The sequence below is a fragment of the Lissotriton helveticus genome, chromosome 1_2 (genome assembly GCF_964261635.1).
Source record: "Lissotriton helveticus chromosome 1_2, aLisHel1.1, whole genome shotgun sequence".
NCBI classification, from domain to species: domain Eukaryota; kingdom Metazoa; phylum Chordata; class Amphibia; order Caudata; family Salamandridae; genus Lissotriton; species Lissotriton helveticus.
Window position 1 is genome coordinate 281,140,082 of NC_136058.1, and position 15,695 is coordinate 281,155,776.

At 44.5% G+C, this 15,695-nt stretch overlaps 1 protein-coding gene and 1 long non-coding RNA gene across 5 annotated transcripts in view; one reads left to right on the plus strand and one right to left on the minus strand.

Annotated features, from left to right (window-relative positions):
• The window catches only part of LOC144801122 (uncharacterized), a 507,427-nt gene extending 498,747 nt beyond the window's left edge, over positions 1-8,680 (minus strand). Inside the window, exon 1 of the long non-coding RNA XR_013604998.1 lies at positions 8,489-8,680. This is a non-coding gene — a long non-coding RNA (uncharacterized LOC144801122). The remainder of the gene's footprint in view (positions 1-8,488) is intronic.
• A 67-nt stretch (positions 8,681-8,747) lies between these two features.
• RNF220 (ring finger protein 220) overlaps positions 8,748-15,695 on the plus strand; it is a 1,024,387-nt gene continuing 1,017,439 nt past the window's right edge. For all 4 annotated transcript variants that reach the window (XM_078671729.1, XM_078671730.1, XM_078671731.1 and 1 more), the window contains exon 1: positions 8,748-8,884. The gene's annotated coding sequence lies outside the window, so the exon portion shown is untranslated. The remainder of the gene's footprint in view (positions 8,885-15,695) is intronic.

Below are 15,695 nucleotides of genomic sequence, written 5' to 3' on the forward strand. Positions count from 1 at the left end.
ATGAACCATACCAGTCAAAAGTATTTTCAAACTATCTTCCAAAATAAAATAGAACAATTTTTGTTCGCAGTCAAACATTGGTCTTTTTTTACCTTTTGTAAAAATTATGGTCAAAACAGCAAACAAATTTCATCCCGCAAGTACCGATGCTTCTTCAGGGCTAATTATATCTCTTCATAAATGATGTAGGATTTTCATCCATTCTAGTGTAAATTTCCCAAAATAGTCAGACAACTTCAGCAGTCGCATGTCTGGCCTTTAACCTCAAAGGTTGTAGCTTTTATCTGAAATCCTTACTTTGATATCTCACAGGTCTAGATGAAGTTGTAAGAGAATGACTCTGGCATTTTTCTAGCTGCTCCTCTTTCCTTCTTCACAAAGTATAAGGCACAGAGAACAGAACTGTGCCTGCTATTCAGTGCTCTGTGAACCCTGTGATCTTGTGATCATTAATATACGTTTTGTAAAATGGCCTACCCCGGGATATTTTGATGTATTCATGAAAACAAGTTGACTACCAACACCAGTATGAACGGTTTGAAAGCTGTACTATCCCAGATAGTAGAGGGAGAGGAAAGAGTGGTGGCATTTGCTTCCAGAGGAGAATTATTCGGTGATCGAGAGGGAAGCGTTGGCTTGCACTTGGGGCATCCAGCATTTTAAATTCTCTTTGTAGGGCCTACCTTTTGTGATAGGAAACGGACCACAGGCCACAGCATTGTTCTCGTGCGGGGACAGCAATAATGCAACCTGACACATTAGTAGGAGGATGCAGTCTTAAGAGACTTCAATGTTTGAGTGGAATATCTAGCTGGATCATCTAATCTCACTGATGTTTGTTTATCCCCTTTGCTTGTGGATCAGAGGCACAGGAGTGTAGAGTGCATGTTGCGTGGACAAGTGCAAGGAGGATTATGGTGTTATATATCTTGTACATGAGTATTCAGTCAAAGGATGGCCAGAATGGAGCTTAATGTGAAAGGTTTTTGGTCTGTACACAATGAGTGGACTGTGGATTGCAAGTTTTTGTATATAGGTTTCAGATTTGTGCCTCCAGTAGGATTGAGTGATAAGGCTTAAACTTGGTGCATGAAGGACATTTAGGGATGGGGGAACAGGACGAAGTCTAAAGTTCATGAGAGCTATTAGAGAGCTATTAGTGGCCCCTAATGGATCGCATGGTTGAATTGTTGGTCAAGGAATGCAAGTAGTGTGCACGTAGTGACAAAAGAAATTACCAGAGTGGTGCCCCTGTGTCCTGGGGCGATTACAAGAACCATGGATTAAATTGGGTTTGGATATCGGTGGGCCATTCAAATTGCTGCATCCGTCATTGAGATGTGTTTGGGTACTGGTGGATTACACGTCCAAATGGGTTTCGGCGAGTTGTATCAGTACCGTCACTACTTAGTTATTGATTTTCTTAAGGAGGAGTTTGCCAGAGTAGGGCTACCTAATGACAATATAGCTGATAATGGTGTGCAGTTGACTTCTTACGCACTGCAAGAGTTTTTAAGTGATATGTGAATGAGACACATGAAAACTGCTCTCTTCCCAAGTTAATGCCATAAAATGGTTGGTGAAGACATTTGAAAAATAAGCTGAACAGAGTGGTAATTCTCTCAAAGAGTTGCTTAGGGAGAAGTTATGGGCACATAGAACAACTCCAAATGTTGTGACCGATTTGACTCCGTTCCACATTTTTAGAGAAAGGATGGTGAAACCAAGATGCTTTCAGGGTGGTTGAGGTGCAGAAAAGAGGAATCCTCTTTCAGTTAGGAAACCATTAAGTAAAATTAGTGAACCCTAAAAAATCTACAAGGATGTGTTTCATCATAAGCATGGTGTGAAGAGTATGGTGTGGAGTGTTTGTGACAAGGTCTGGATCAAGAAACCTCAATTTTGCAAAAAAGGAAGGAGCAAGTTTATCAGAACTTTTGTTATCACGGAAATCAAATCCAATGTGGAAGGAATGCATAAGGGTGATTGGTGGAGTATGTCACGGTTGGTGAAGTGTGGAAAGGAAGCAGAAAATGTGTGGGATGATGCTAATCTTGGGACTTCTCTTTCTTCTACTCTGATTTCTGATGAAGAAACCAAGAGGTGTTCATCCGCGAACATAGGTGAAAGACTATGTGACTGGGTGATAGGCCAGTTGTTCTATGGGTTTAGTGTTACATTTTGACATATGCATTTTTCCATTCCTTCGTTTTTTTTAATGTGTTTCTATTGTTTCTTCTCTTCTTTGCAGCATTGCTACTGTTGTTATTTTAGGGGAGGGAGATGAGGGTAGGAGGGGAGATGGGTTGCGAACACATCCTCTTAGTGAGTGAGTGCTGCAAGTAGAAGACAAATGTGGCCCGAACCAGAATGGGAAGGCAGCAGTGGGACACTCACAAGGTAAGGAAGCAGTACTTGGGCCATGCTTAAGGGGAGGGAGAAACATACGAGGATTACGTAAGCCAGCATGTGTTGACTATCTTGGAGCATATATACACGGAGATGGACATCATAATGCCACAGCAACAAAGCCATGCAAAAAGTGGTTCTTGCTGATACGACAACAGGAAACCTTTACTGGCAATATACCTATCAAGGATTTATAAAGCCTGGGCTTGTGTAAGATAAAAAATACAGACGTTCAAAATCGACACACAAGTTCATAATAACAACAAAAGCATGGACAAGCAGCAAGCACGCAGGGTTGCACATTTAAGAGCAGCAAGCAGATTTACATTGTTTCTGGAGTTTAGCAATAATAAATTTACGTAATTAATCTTACAATGCCTTGTGAAGATACTGAGATAAGTGTCAAACTTCATTTTTGGGGGGATAGTGGGCCATGTAGCACTAGCATTGACTTGTTAAGATGACACCATAAACGCCTAGGGCGGTAGTTTTAGTGCACCTCAAAATCAACAATGATTTACTGGCTCCCACACTCTATCTAGTCTTCAGAATTTCATCAGGATAATCCCAACCCTCAGAAAACTGAAAATGTTTACTCTGCTCACTCACATCAGTTTCAGGACCTTTGGTGTTGTCTATAAGGCAGTTAAACTATCAGACTCCTACATACTGGGCAAACAAATTAAAGACTTCTCACAAGATTTGCAAGACATGCAATAGTAGCCAAACTCGTTGAACAGCTGCCATGAACACACAGGATGCCAGACTTTTTCCTATGTCCTAAGGATTTGGAACATACCATTCTAACCTATTGACCCCACTCAACCGAGTCCTCACTTCTCTTTTCCTGCCCAAGACCCACCAACCTAAGTCTTATTATTCTCTCCTCCCATACAGCACTTTGTTTCCTGTATCACAAACGTAGATACCACCTGCATGACCATTAACTGCACATTTGTCAAACAACCTGTTATTCAAAATGTGAGACTACAGTATAATAAAAAAGGGATTAATAATCATATATTTTACAACTTTTGAGCCGCCATGATGGGTGGGCTGTCAAGGGGTCTCCACGCCGGCCGAGCTCTTCAGCTCCGCTGAGGCGTTCTAATCTGTCTCCTGTCTCCTGTTTAGCGTGGCGGCCGGGCTTTGCTCCGCCGAGAAACCTGCACTGGACCTGCACTGGACTTCCTGACTGGCCGGGCTTGGCTCTGCCGGTCAGGACTACACCTCCCACCAGCCTCGTGTGCAGGATGCCGCCCCCCTCATCATACAGCGCCAGGAGGCGCATAAAGCACTGCCCACTGCCGAGGACCAAGTGTGGGCTGTCAAGGGGTCTCCACGCCGGCCGAGCTCTTCAGCTCCGCTGAGGCGTTCTCATCTGTCTCCTGTCTCCTGTTTAGCGTGGCGGCCGGGCTTTGCTCCGCCGAGTAACCTGCACTGGACCTGCACTGGACTTCCTGACTGGCCGGGCTTGGCTCCGCCGGTCAGGACTACACCTCCCACCAGCCTCGTGTGCAGGACGCCGCCCCCCTCATCACACAGCGCCAGGAGGCGCATAAAGCACTGCCCACTTCCTCGTCCCGCGTGGACGCGCGCGGGACGCGCCGGGCTAAGCCCGGGCAAAGGGCGGGCCCTCTGTGGCCCTCAGAGGCACGAGGGGGACGGGACGGGGCCACTCCCCTTGACTCCATTACTTCGCTAAGGTAACGACCTTTTCCCCCCTCCCAAATTTCTGGCAAGGGACTACCCCACTGGACATTATTCGAAAATTCCTGTACATCCCCAGATTGTCTTGTGGCCTTGCTATACTCTATTAGTAGCACACTCCATGATGACTTGCAAGGGGGTGACCAATATACCTACCAGCCAAAGAGGCTTACGTTCTGGGTCACAAGAGCTTTGTAGGACATCTCCGCCCATTGCTATTACGTATGAACCCTGCAAGACACTAGATAGCACAGTCACCAACCAATCACCCGACCCAACGAATGATATAGCGCAACATCTCTCGCTGTTGGACGAGTTAAATTCCATTTGCAAAACTAGGTATGCCACTGTGGAAGTTAGAAATGAAATTAAAAGTCCCCCTACTTGCCCCGCGAAACGAATCAGTATATCAACTCCAATTGCCAGCTCACTGGAATACTCCCCATTACCCAAAAACGCAAATACCCAAAATATAGTACTTCCCCAGTCCCTATCTAGTAAAAGGAAGTGGGATGGGGTCAATCCCACAGGGAACAAACCTAAATTACAAAAAGTGTGTTCTAGCTCCCCATTGACTGTAACTAACCCCCCCCCTAAATTTGGAAGGAAAAATAGACCAACTGACAACCTCTTTCAATCAGAATTTTTTGTCCCAGATCGAACAATTGGTTAGATCACTCATTTCCCCACTGATTGACTAAATCACCACCCTAGAGGAAAGGCTGTTGGGAATAGAGAAAAGTATTAAGGCCAACCTAACTCCCATTGAAAAATCTGTAACACCAATTTGTTCCAACCCACCTGGTACAAATAGTAATAATCAAACTCATCCTCTAGTCTCTACCTTACCACCCCTTATCGCCCCTAAAGCCCACTCCAAACCTGGTCCTTTACAATACACTGCTACAAGAGTAGAGCCTTATAATACCACTCACATACAGCTACCTCCGGAGGCAGCACCCTTCGTGTGTGTTCTTGCGGGAGTCCCAGCACTTAAACCTGGAAAAACTGAGTGGGAACAAGACCTACTAAATAAAGTCACGTATTGGCTAACTAGAAATAGGCCCCTGTCCCTAGATCTTGACGGCACAATCATGTCTGTTAGAAGGGTGGGCTGGCTAGGCCCACCTACAAAAGGATATTGCCGGCGACCTAGTTCTAATAAAATTTAGAAGTAGTTTAATCGTTCCCTACCTGCAAACTTTGTACCCCCGTGAAGGTGATGGCCCTATATCCATCTGGGATCTACATGATTTTTATCCAAGCAAGGCATACACATCTAGACTAAAGCCAAAGGCAGAGACAACTTACTCGAGGGGTAGAAACATCCGTGTACTGTGTGGTCGCGGTTTTCCTGCTTTCAATTACCCCGTAACAACGCACATTGGCCATAGGTATGGATAACTATGAATTCTCCTATGAAACCAAGGAACTTACTCCTGCAACTTGGACAATTGTCTTATCTTCTTGCCATTTTGTGTTTTTGTATGTAACTTTTATTATTATTGTTTTTAATTGTACGCTTTTATGATTTTAAACCAAAATCGAATAAAGCTAAAGAACGGGTGAGGCTGGGTGGGTTTGGAGGGTGATCTTACTGAAACAATGGAGATAATACATTTTTTGAAGGGTGAGTGAGCAATGTTTTCAGGCTTGTGATATCTGCTGAGATCTATGGAGTCACTGTGCTGGTTTGTAACTTGAAAGTGAGTCCAAAGAGGGTGCCACCGTCCAAATGAGTGCGAGTATGCAGCATACAAAACACTAAGGCACTCTTGCCTTTCATTATAGAGCATGGGGTTGCAAAGCAGATCAATGGGATGGCAAGTAGCAACATGTTTTACATGTCAACCCTCAGCTAACCCTAATTATATACAGTTTACACCTGGCCGGGTATGAACTGAGCTGTAAACAATGGGGGGAATCAGCAACAGCTGGTAATGTTTCTCCTTTGGAAAATAAACACAAAACGCCCAATACAAGATTAAAAAAGAAACATAGGTGATCGAATAATGATTGCGGAAGCAATCATAGCAGGCCCGGCTCCAGGAACTTTTAATTGGGTGGGCCAAGGACGCATTTGGGTGGGCCACTGCGGGCTCGATTTGTCGCATATATGTCTAGGCAGGCCTGCTTCAGGGCCTTCCTTTATCTCTTCTTAGTCTTACAAGGCCCGGTAAAACGCACTCTTTTCAAAATCTCTTTCTAAATGTGATCACTCTCAAAAAGGGTTTTTTCTATGTAATGTCCCTTTGATGGGAAGAGGAGGTGTCTGAGGTGGGAGTATCAGGCAAGTGACACTTCTCGGGCTCCCTCTGTGCGAGCCTTCAGTGAGAATCCCTCTTCATTACTACCTCCACCTGACCACGGACTCTTCAACGCACTCCCTTACAAGCTTGATTAGCCACTATTCCTCTCCAGTGCACCTTATCTCACAGATGACCTTGGGCCCCGCCCCATGTCAGGCACCATCTCCCGGTAAAAACTTTAGTAAAATCCCCTTCATACTTAAAACATTGAATAGAGCAATAAATATAATTAGCACGCACTTTAAAGTATGTTCCACAGTGGCCCTTATGGCCCAACTGCCAATTAAATAAACAAAAACAGAAAGGCCATGACAGGGCCGGCTTCAGCGCTGATGCAAAAGTCTTTTTTGGCGCTGCACCAAAAACCTCTTTCTCCATAAACACCTTTACTACCACCTTCCAACAGTGTACCTCATCCATCCATGCCCCCCCTATTGACCTCTTCCTTGGATTCCCTCACTGCCACACGCCACAAGTGCCCCTCATCTCCCCATAGCCCCTCCCCTTTATGAGCTCCTCCCCGGATTCCCTCACTGCCACCCTCCCCCAGTGCCCCTCGTCTCTCTGTAGCCCCTCCCCCTCATGACCTCCTCCTCAGACTCCCTCACTACCACCCTACATCAGTGCCCCTCATCTCTCCCTAGCTCCCCCCTCCACCCCATGACCTCTTCCTCGGATTCCCTCACTGGCACCCTCCACCAGTGCCTCTCATCTCTCTGTAGCCCCTCCCCCTCATGACCTCCTCCTCAGACTCCCTTACTACCACCCTCCACCAGTGCCCCTCATGTTTACGTATCCTCTCTCTCATATGCATTTAATTTGTTGTATAGTGCTGCTCATACCAATGTAGTGTGTGTCAGTACTTTACACAACGCACACACTTACAGAGACAATGAATCATACAAGTATGTAGATCAGTCTACAGGGAATGTCATTGTCTCTGTAAGTGTGTGAGGATTACAAGGTGTAGGAATCACGTGTCATCCATTCTGGTGGGCAGTATATTTTAAGGGGGTTTGGTCTGGGGAAACACAACCGTAGGATTTAAAGAGTATTCCATGGGGGTCAGCTTTACTGATAAAAATGTAGATCTGCCCAAACATACTCATTTTAGCAACATTAGAATAATGAAAGACTTGGGAAGTTCTAACTATATCACAAAACCAAAAAAGCGAAGTTCTAATTATACCATTCATGTTTGTTTGCAGCTCTTTGGTGGCAGTTCATTGTTCACTGCCTTTTGTTAGGATTTTAACTTCTGAAGTAACACAAGGATCTCTGTGACAGAGGCAGTAACCCACTGAGCTATCCACATAAAAATACAGTGCGTCTGCATTTAAAAAATACTAACAGACAAATGATTGCTCTAAAGCAGGATCATTAATCACCAACTTTATCTGGGCATTTTGTATTGTTTTATTGTTGACTAGCATCGGCTACGATGAAATTATAAAAACTGTTTAAATGAAGCACATACGAAGTATGTGTCCTGCTGGGCCTGTGCAGATTTTAAAAATAATTTGTTTTGTAACACATTCTCTTACCTACTCCATTAGTCATACTTTGTGTCACAGCCTGATGTGATAAGCAGCTGCAGGGGTCAGGGGGTGACTAGGAATAAACAGACCACTTTTCCCCTGCGCTGCATAGAAAAAGAAATATCAACGCAGCAGGACGTAGGCAAAGGTTATCAAAGGTTACCGGTGTCCAAGAAAGGATTTGTTCCCTTTCAACATGCAGAGATGAAGGGGTGAAAAAAGTAAACAAAGCCTCGTTAACATGTTAATTGTCTTTAAAGACCTGTTAAGTACTTTGGTGCGGCTGCAATAATCTTAAACTGTCTGTCTGTGTGTGCGCCCGGGAAGCTGTCTCCCCGGGCTGACACACACGACCTGTGCGTTGCACGCCTGCCTTCAAGCCCTCACTGCGAGGGCCAAGGCTCCTGTTTGGGTGGGCCAGGCTCATCTTTGGGTGGGCCGGGCCCACCCGGCCCACCCTCTAGAACAGGGCCTGAATCATAGGCAAAAAGAGACATGTGTAAACAAAGGAAGAGATTTTACCGATTGTCGCAAAGGGACTAGCTTCTGCCTCCTCCAAAATCGGAGCACTTCACGAAACGACAGGGATTTTTCTCTTGAAAAGACTGCTGCCCTGGCATATCCGTGGGTCACTCAGACACTCGAGTCTAGAAGTCTAGAGCCTCGCCAGGGTAGGGGAGTACAAGAATGTTGTGGATGGGGCACTCGTTGGCAGTGCAGCACGCACGCAGGTGATGCGGATCTCGCGCCAACCTTCCGTTGACTGGACACCGCGCGCGACGAGTGGAGCTAGCGCGCCCAATAAACGAATCTCTGACGCAGTACGAGGGCGCAGGAGGTAATTCCTCCGGCGAGGAGGAGGAGGGCGCCCTGAGGCGAAGCAAAGTACGCCCGCAACCTGCGGGGCACAAGTGTGAGGTAAGAACAAGTAACTGCTTGACGCGGGCTAAAAGAGGAGAGGCGCTGAGGAAGTGCCAGCCGGCGAGAGCTGGAGGATTGCTCCCTCTCATGTTATCACCTAGCACCGTCCTGTGGCAAAAAATGTATTAATTTAGCTAAAAGTACAACGAAGAGTGTAAAGTTTAACGTTAAACTGACACACATTTGAAATGTGTTGATTCTCAATAAATAGGCAGCCATGGTCTTCCATGTAGGCTAGAGAAAGGTTATGTTGCAAGCTTTCTTTAACTAAGAACGGGCTTAATATTGTTGCGCACAACATAATTTAGGAGCTTGACCTTAAATTGACATGCTTAGAAATGTTGTCATCACTGCAGAAAATAACGGTTGAACAAGTTGTATTACCTTAGAAGCAATGTTTTAATCTTGAATTTCTTGAACGTCCTAATTTCTTATGTTTCATATAAGGTTTGAATGGAACAGCTTTTTTTCCCTGCCCGGAATTTTGGTGGTTTTTGGCTAATACTGTCCCCCTTTGACTCTCTTTGCTATTTGATTTTACAGATTGCTACTGCAACTGTATGCTGTTTTTCTTAGATTAATTGAGACTCCACTGAGTTTTATGAACTACTCTTTCAGGGAAGTTCTGCTACTTTAATTTGGCTTTCAAGCTTTACGCTCCTCTGATTTCACTCTTTCCCATGAATTCAAACTCTTCATGGGTTTTTGAAATCTAAAGCTCTGATCCTGTTCCATAGATTTCCTTTATGGAACACGCTTAATGCAAATTATATTTTGATGCTTTATTCCAACCATTTTCCTTTGATGGAATTTCTGTAAACTTATTTGATTTATGAACTAACCAAATACCGACAAAACTAAAGAAAATAACTTTACTACTCTCTTAACCCCTTCGACGCTCATGACGAGCTGGGCTCGTCATGAGGTAGCCTCCTCGCACGCTCATGACGAGCCCAGCTCGTCATGAAACATGGGAATGAGTAAATCCCAGCGTACGGGCGGAATTCCGCCCGCACGCATGCGGTTAAGGAGAAATAAAGATTTGAAAAATACAATACAACTCTCATAATTGAATGAATTTAAACTGTTAATGTAATTTAAATTTGAAATGTCTGTTTTGCTCCTTGATTACTAATCCAGCATTCTAGGTGCATGACTAGAAAGTAGAAGGATTTAGTACGAAAAGCAGGGTTTAACCCTGCAGGATGGTAAAGTGGTGTCTATATACGAAAAAAAAAATTTAGGGCCCAGTCCGCGCTATCAGTAGTGTGTAGGGATGGTAAAGAATCTCTTGTACCCCGCAGACTAAACTTTTGCTAACTTCAAGGTTGCACAGCTTTACATTTTTGTTTGACACTGGGAGCCTGGGGAGTCTATCTGCTCCCAGAGAACCCCGTCTCCTGATTGAGCCGTCATTAGAGAGACCGTGGGACGGAGCTTATAGAACCTTCTACTGTGTATTATTTGTGTGTTTCTTAGAATAGTTTAGCTGATCTCTCCTGACTATGCAAAGAGAAGACCTTTCGGAACTCTGCAGATACCCCTTGCCCAGGATGTTGAGCTTCATGCTTGAATGCCCGTTTCTTCCCCCAGAATGTTAATTTGGTTCTTACGATGATGACACCGTCCTCTTTTAAAATTACCCTTGCCACTTTCAAACCTTTATTTTTATTAGGGAAGCTCATTTATATAATCTATCTATTTTATATTCTGTGCTTTGTATCTTGTTATATTTTGCATTGTCTTTATAATATATATATTCAGACTTCACAATTACATGGATACGTATTGTTTTTGGGTACATTGATTTTACTAAATATGGTTGTTTGTAACCTTACTAAAACTTGCTTATAAACCTCATCCTCTCTGTCATTATTGCGGAGCCAAATTGTTTTAACTTTTATTGAAATATATTGATGTTACTAATTCCTTTCATACCCTTTCAGTCAACAACCAAGGGTCCCTAAAAGCAGTGGAGGATCCTTTACAATGACCACACAAGGATATTTTGGTACAGGAAAACCTGTCCCATCATAGAATATTCTCCTTGGCAGGCCCAATTATTTCAGTTGTTTCTAGTCACAGTACGGTCGTGGGATAGACTTTTTTTCACAGGGAACTTTGACAGCTTTGGAGAGACCCGAGCCAGGGGTCTGGTTTGGCTCCTAGCTCCAAAGAAAGAGCTGAGCCATCAAAATATGTAAAACAGGGTACAAATGTTATCAAAAGCAACATGATAGTTCCCGTCCTCACGCAAGCTTGTCACGCGTCTCTATACTCGCATGCAAGACACCGCCCCTATACTAATACCACCCTCTCTTGGCTCTGTGTGGAGACCGGATATCCTGCGAACGTTGTCTACATGGTCGAGATGATGGACATGACGAATGGAACCTAGTTGACACTGAACGCTGTTTGTTTAATATGTGGTATTCGTAACTATAAGATATGTACTTTTGGAAACCGATGGGGGGGGGGGGGGGGGGGGAGGTTGGGGCAGGCTTTTGAAGGCCGGCAGCCGCACTAAGGTGCAGATAATCACTGCTGACCCGCTTCCCCGATTGGTGGGTCTGTATGGAGTTCAATACAAACCGATGGGAGGGTAGTGGGATTTTTTCTCGACCTGATTGGGAGGTTGGAGTGGGTGGAGGGAGGGAAGGAGTGAAGTGGGGTTTGATGTAATTTATGAGTTATATGTTTCACAATTTATTTTTTCACGTGACTACAATGGTACGTACAGCGAGTGGGTGGATGCTAAGAAGGCTGAACCGTCAGGAGAGATGCTCCTCTGGGAATGGGCGATGTAGAATGGATTATCGATGCTTAGAACATTATGGCTGATACATGTAGAATGCTGACCTGGAATGTCAGGGGCCTGAATTTGCCGAAAAAAGTTAGACGGGTGATGGCGTATTTGGATCGTCACACGATACATATAGCTCTCCTGCAGGAGACACATCTAACTAAATATACAGATAGAGGAGTGGCCAGTAGGTGGGCGGGTTATAGACTGTCCGCGTCGTACTCTTCCTATGCCAGGGGGGTTATGATACTGATGAAGAGGGGAGTGGACTTTCAACCTCTGCACATGTATAAGGATGAGGAAGGTAGATGCGCCATGGTTTGTGGTAGATTGAATGGACGAGTGGTTGCTATAGTGAATATGTATGGTCCCATTGCGGATGATGTGACCTGTGTAAAGCGAGTATGTGGGGTGTTGCGAGAATGGGCGGAGACACCTATATTGTTGGGAGGCGACCTAAATACATATTTAGATGCAGAACTGGACAAATCTAACCCTTTAACCCACCGCACCCTTAAAGTGGCCAAGATGTTGAACTGTGCAATGGTAGAGTTTGGTTTGAGAGATGTGTGGCGTGTTAGAAATCTGCAGGTGAGGGCAGGAACACATGCGACGCCTGCGCACGGCAGCTGGTCAAGGTTGGATTATTGGTTAGTGGGAGAAGAGGTGATGGGTTGGGTGCGGGGGATTACTCCGGTGGCTCGTACGTTGTCAGACCACAATCCAATTAAGCTAGAAGTGCTCTTCCCCTCAGTAAGACGCCCGCCTTTTACATGGTGCCTGCGATCTGAAGCTTTGCTAGATCCTGTATATGAATCGACAGTCAGAGATGCCATTACGCAGTATTTTGAGCTCAACAAGGGCTCACTTGCGGAGGCTGCTACACTGTGGGAGGCCTTTAAGGTCACAATACGAGGAGTCTGCATTAGCACAGCGGCGGGTATACTGAAAGACATACGTACCCAGCTGAGGAACACTTTGGGTGCACTGTGAGAGCTGGAGCGCAGATATGAGGCAGACCCTAGAGCGGATATGCTAGCGGATTTACAGAAGTTGCTCAAAGATTTTGAGGAACTACCTGACACTGAAGTACAGTACCTGTCACGGAGGCACACGGCTAGACGCTACGGGGAAGGGGGACGACCAGGGCGTGATCTAGCGCTTCGGATCAAAACACGTATGGAACAACCGCGAGTGGATAGAATTGTTGATGACCTGGGAGATGAACATCTTGATCATGGAGACATATTGGAACAATTTCTGAGATTTTATGCAGACCTGTACAGGTCTCGTGGGCAGGTGTCAGAGACAGAAATTGTTGACTACCTAGACGATATAGCGTGCGCTTGATTGTCTGATGTTCATAGAGAATATTTGTGTCTACCGATAGAAGAACAAGATGTGAAAACGGCGATTGCGGCACTAGCTAATGGTAAAGCGCCTGGGCCGGATGGACTGGCGGCTGAATTTTATAAAAAAATATGCAGATCTCCTGGTGCCGCATCTCCTTGAAATGTATGCGGAGGCTCACAAATCTGGGGATTACCTCCATCTCTGCGAGAGGCGCTGGTGATCACGTTACTTAAAAAAGACAAGTCACCAAATAGGTGCGATTCATATTGCCCGTTGTCTCTGCTTAATATAGACGCTAAGATTCTGGCCAAGATTCTGGCAACTCGCCTACAACCACTGATGCAGAAATTGGTACTGCCAGATCAGTCGGGTTTCATACGCGAGCGCTCCACGTCTTATAATCTGCGAACGGTCTTTTCCATGTTTTAGAGCCGGGGTTGCAGGCAGCGGCAGAGTTCTTAGACGCAGCCAAGGAGTTCGACTCGGTTGAATGGCACTATCTTATGGATGTGTTGCGGCATATGGGATTCCCACCACTGTTTCTGCAGTGGATAGCGGTGCTATACTCCAAGCCGAGAGCGCGGGTAAGGGTAGGTGGTCTCACATCAGACTCCTTCCTCATAGGAAGAGGCACACGTCAGGGGTGTCCCCTGTTGCCACTAATCTTCTCATTGATATTAGAACCTTTGGCGTGTGTGATCAGGCAGCAACCAGGGGTGTGGAATTTAATAAAATATCTACTTGTCCATGGGGCAGGTTGCTTCATAAATCTACTTGTCCTGTAACAAAATCCACATGTCCCTTTGGTTGCATGTAGTGCAGCGACAAATTATGGCATTATATAAGAGCTCTGATATAGTCTCTCTTGATTATGCCAGGGCTCCTACCATAGGAGTGTTTGAATACTTGCAGTCCCCTTTTGTTGCCACGTTTCCGCAGATCTACATACTGGGGCTGAAGGTAGTGGTAAGCAATAGTTCCAGGGTTAGAAAGCCCTTTTGAGTCTGTGCAAACCTACTAACGTGCATGTTTTAAGGGGTTTCAGCAACTCCTCTCTAATCTTTTCCCATACTGACACATTTTGGAAATTTACTCCTGACAATGACAGATGTAAACCTTCTTCCAGAGTTGGGAAAGAAGTGGTTGGAGGGAAAGTAAACTTCAAACACTTAGATTTTCACATGAGCAAATCTACACATGCATATTTGCTCATGATAAAATGCAGTCCACAAATATTTTCTAGGAGTACTATTTCTTGACCTACTTGTGTACATTTTTGGGAATTCACGAAAGCCATATAGCTGCACTTAATGCAAGGACACATACCAGGGGTGCCCTTTTGAGACTTTCTTTAATAATTGTGCCCCTAATTTGATCTGGTGTTGACCATGACCTTTTGTGTTTATTAAAAGTCTGTCTCTATCTCTGTATTGGCTGGCTTCACTGTGAGTGACAGCATTCTGCTCTTTCAGATGGAGCATATCGGCACACAAAGTAATTTTGTTCAGTCCGAGTAACTACTGTGGCAGAGTGTGCTTTTTGAGACCAAAAACAATTTTGCTTTTGCCAATGTTTGTTATAATGGTGAGGGCCCAGCAGCTCCCACACCAATAAAGTTTTACAAAAAACATGCCAAAACAAGTCACACGTTGACAAAACTAAAAAGCTGCCCACCAATTTCAGACCTACTGGCTTTGCCAATGCTTGTTTATTTTTGTTTCCCATAATCTTATTGGAACTGTGCAACTGGTTACACTGATTGTCCATTATAATAATTTTTGGGAAATACTAGCATGCATCAAAAACATGTTACTAAATGATGCTGCAAAGAAATGGTACGAGACATTTTACAGTTGTTTAGCTAAATGTTTTTTTCCTGCTTTCATTTTTTTTATGAACATTTTATTTTGAAAGCAAAGTATCATCAATCTTGCTTTCAAACTTCTTCAAATATTTGCATCAAATCAGAGAGCATCCTGGGAGGATTATACATAGCCTAATATTGCTAAACCTTAAAAACGTGTGTGCACGTTTTTATATTGGGAGCACTGTCAGTAGTGCAGTTAGTGCTTACAAGATTTACTTTGAAAGCTCACCCTAATAATAAAGGTTTTCAATTAATGAACCATAAATACAGGTTTGAACAGCATAAACATATTGACAAAAAGATTACCTTAACTGCAGACTGTGCCCTTCCCTAATCCATAATATGGCAATGCAAACTGGCAGCTAAAGGGTTTGCACTGCAGGGGTGGGCCTACTTGTCCCAAGGACAAAATACACATGAAAACTTGTTGCCCTTGACCCCAAACAATATGTCCTGGGCGTCGGGCTTTAGGAATTCCACATCCCTGAGCAACATAGAGAGGCAGCACTTAATTTTAACTTCCGGCCGGAGGTTATATCACTTTATGCAGACGATATGGTTCTCTTTGTTCGTGAACCATCCAAATATCTGGCACAACTACTCAGAGAATATGTCCGATTTGGTCACCTGTCCGGGCTTGCTATAAATTGGGATAAGTCTTTTGTAATACCATTGACTACATCGACCACATGTCCAGATTTGGAATTCCCATTGGTGTGGACCACAGATCCGGTTAAATACCTAGGAGCCTGGATACACAGGGACCCAAAGATAGTGGTTAGGGA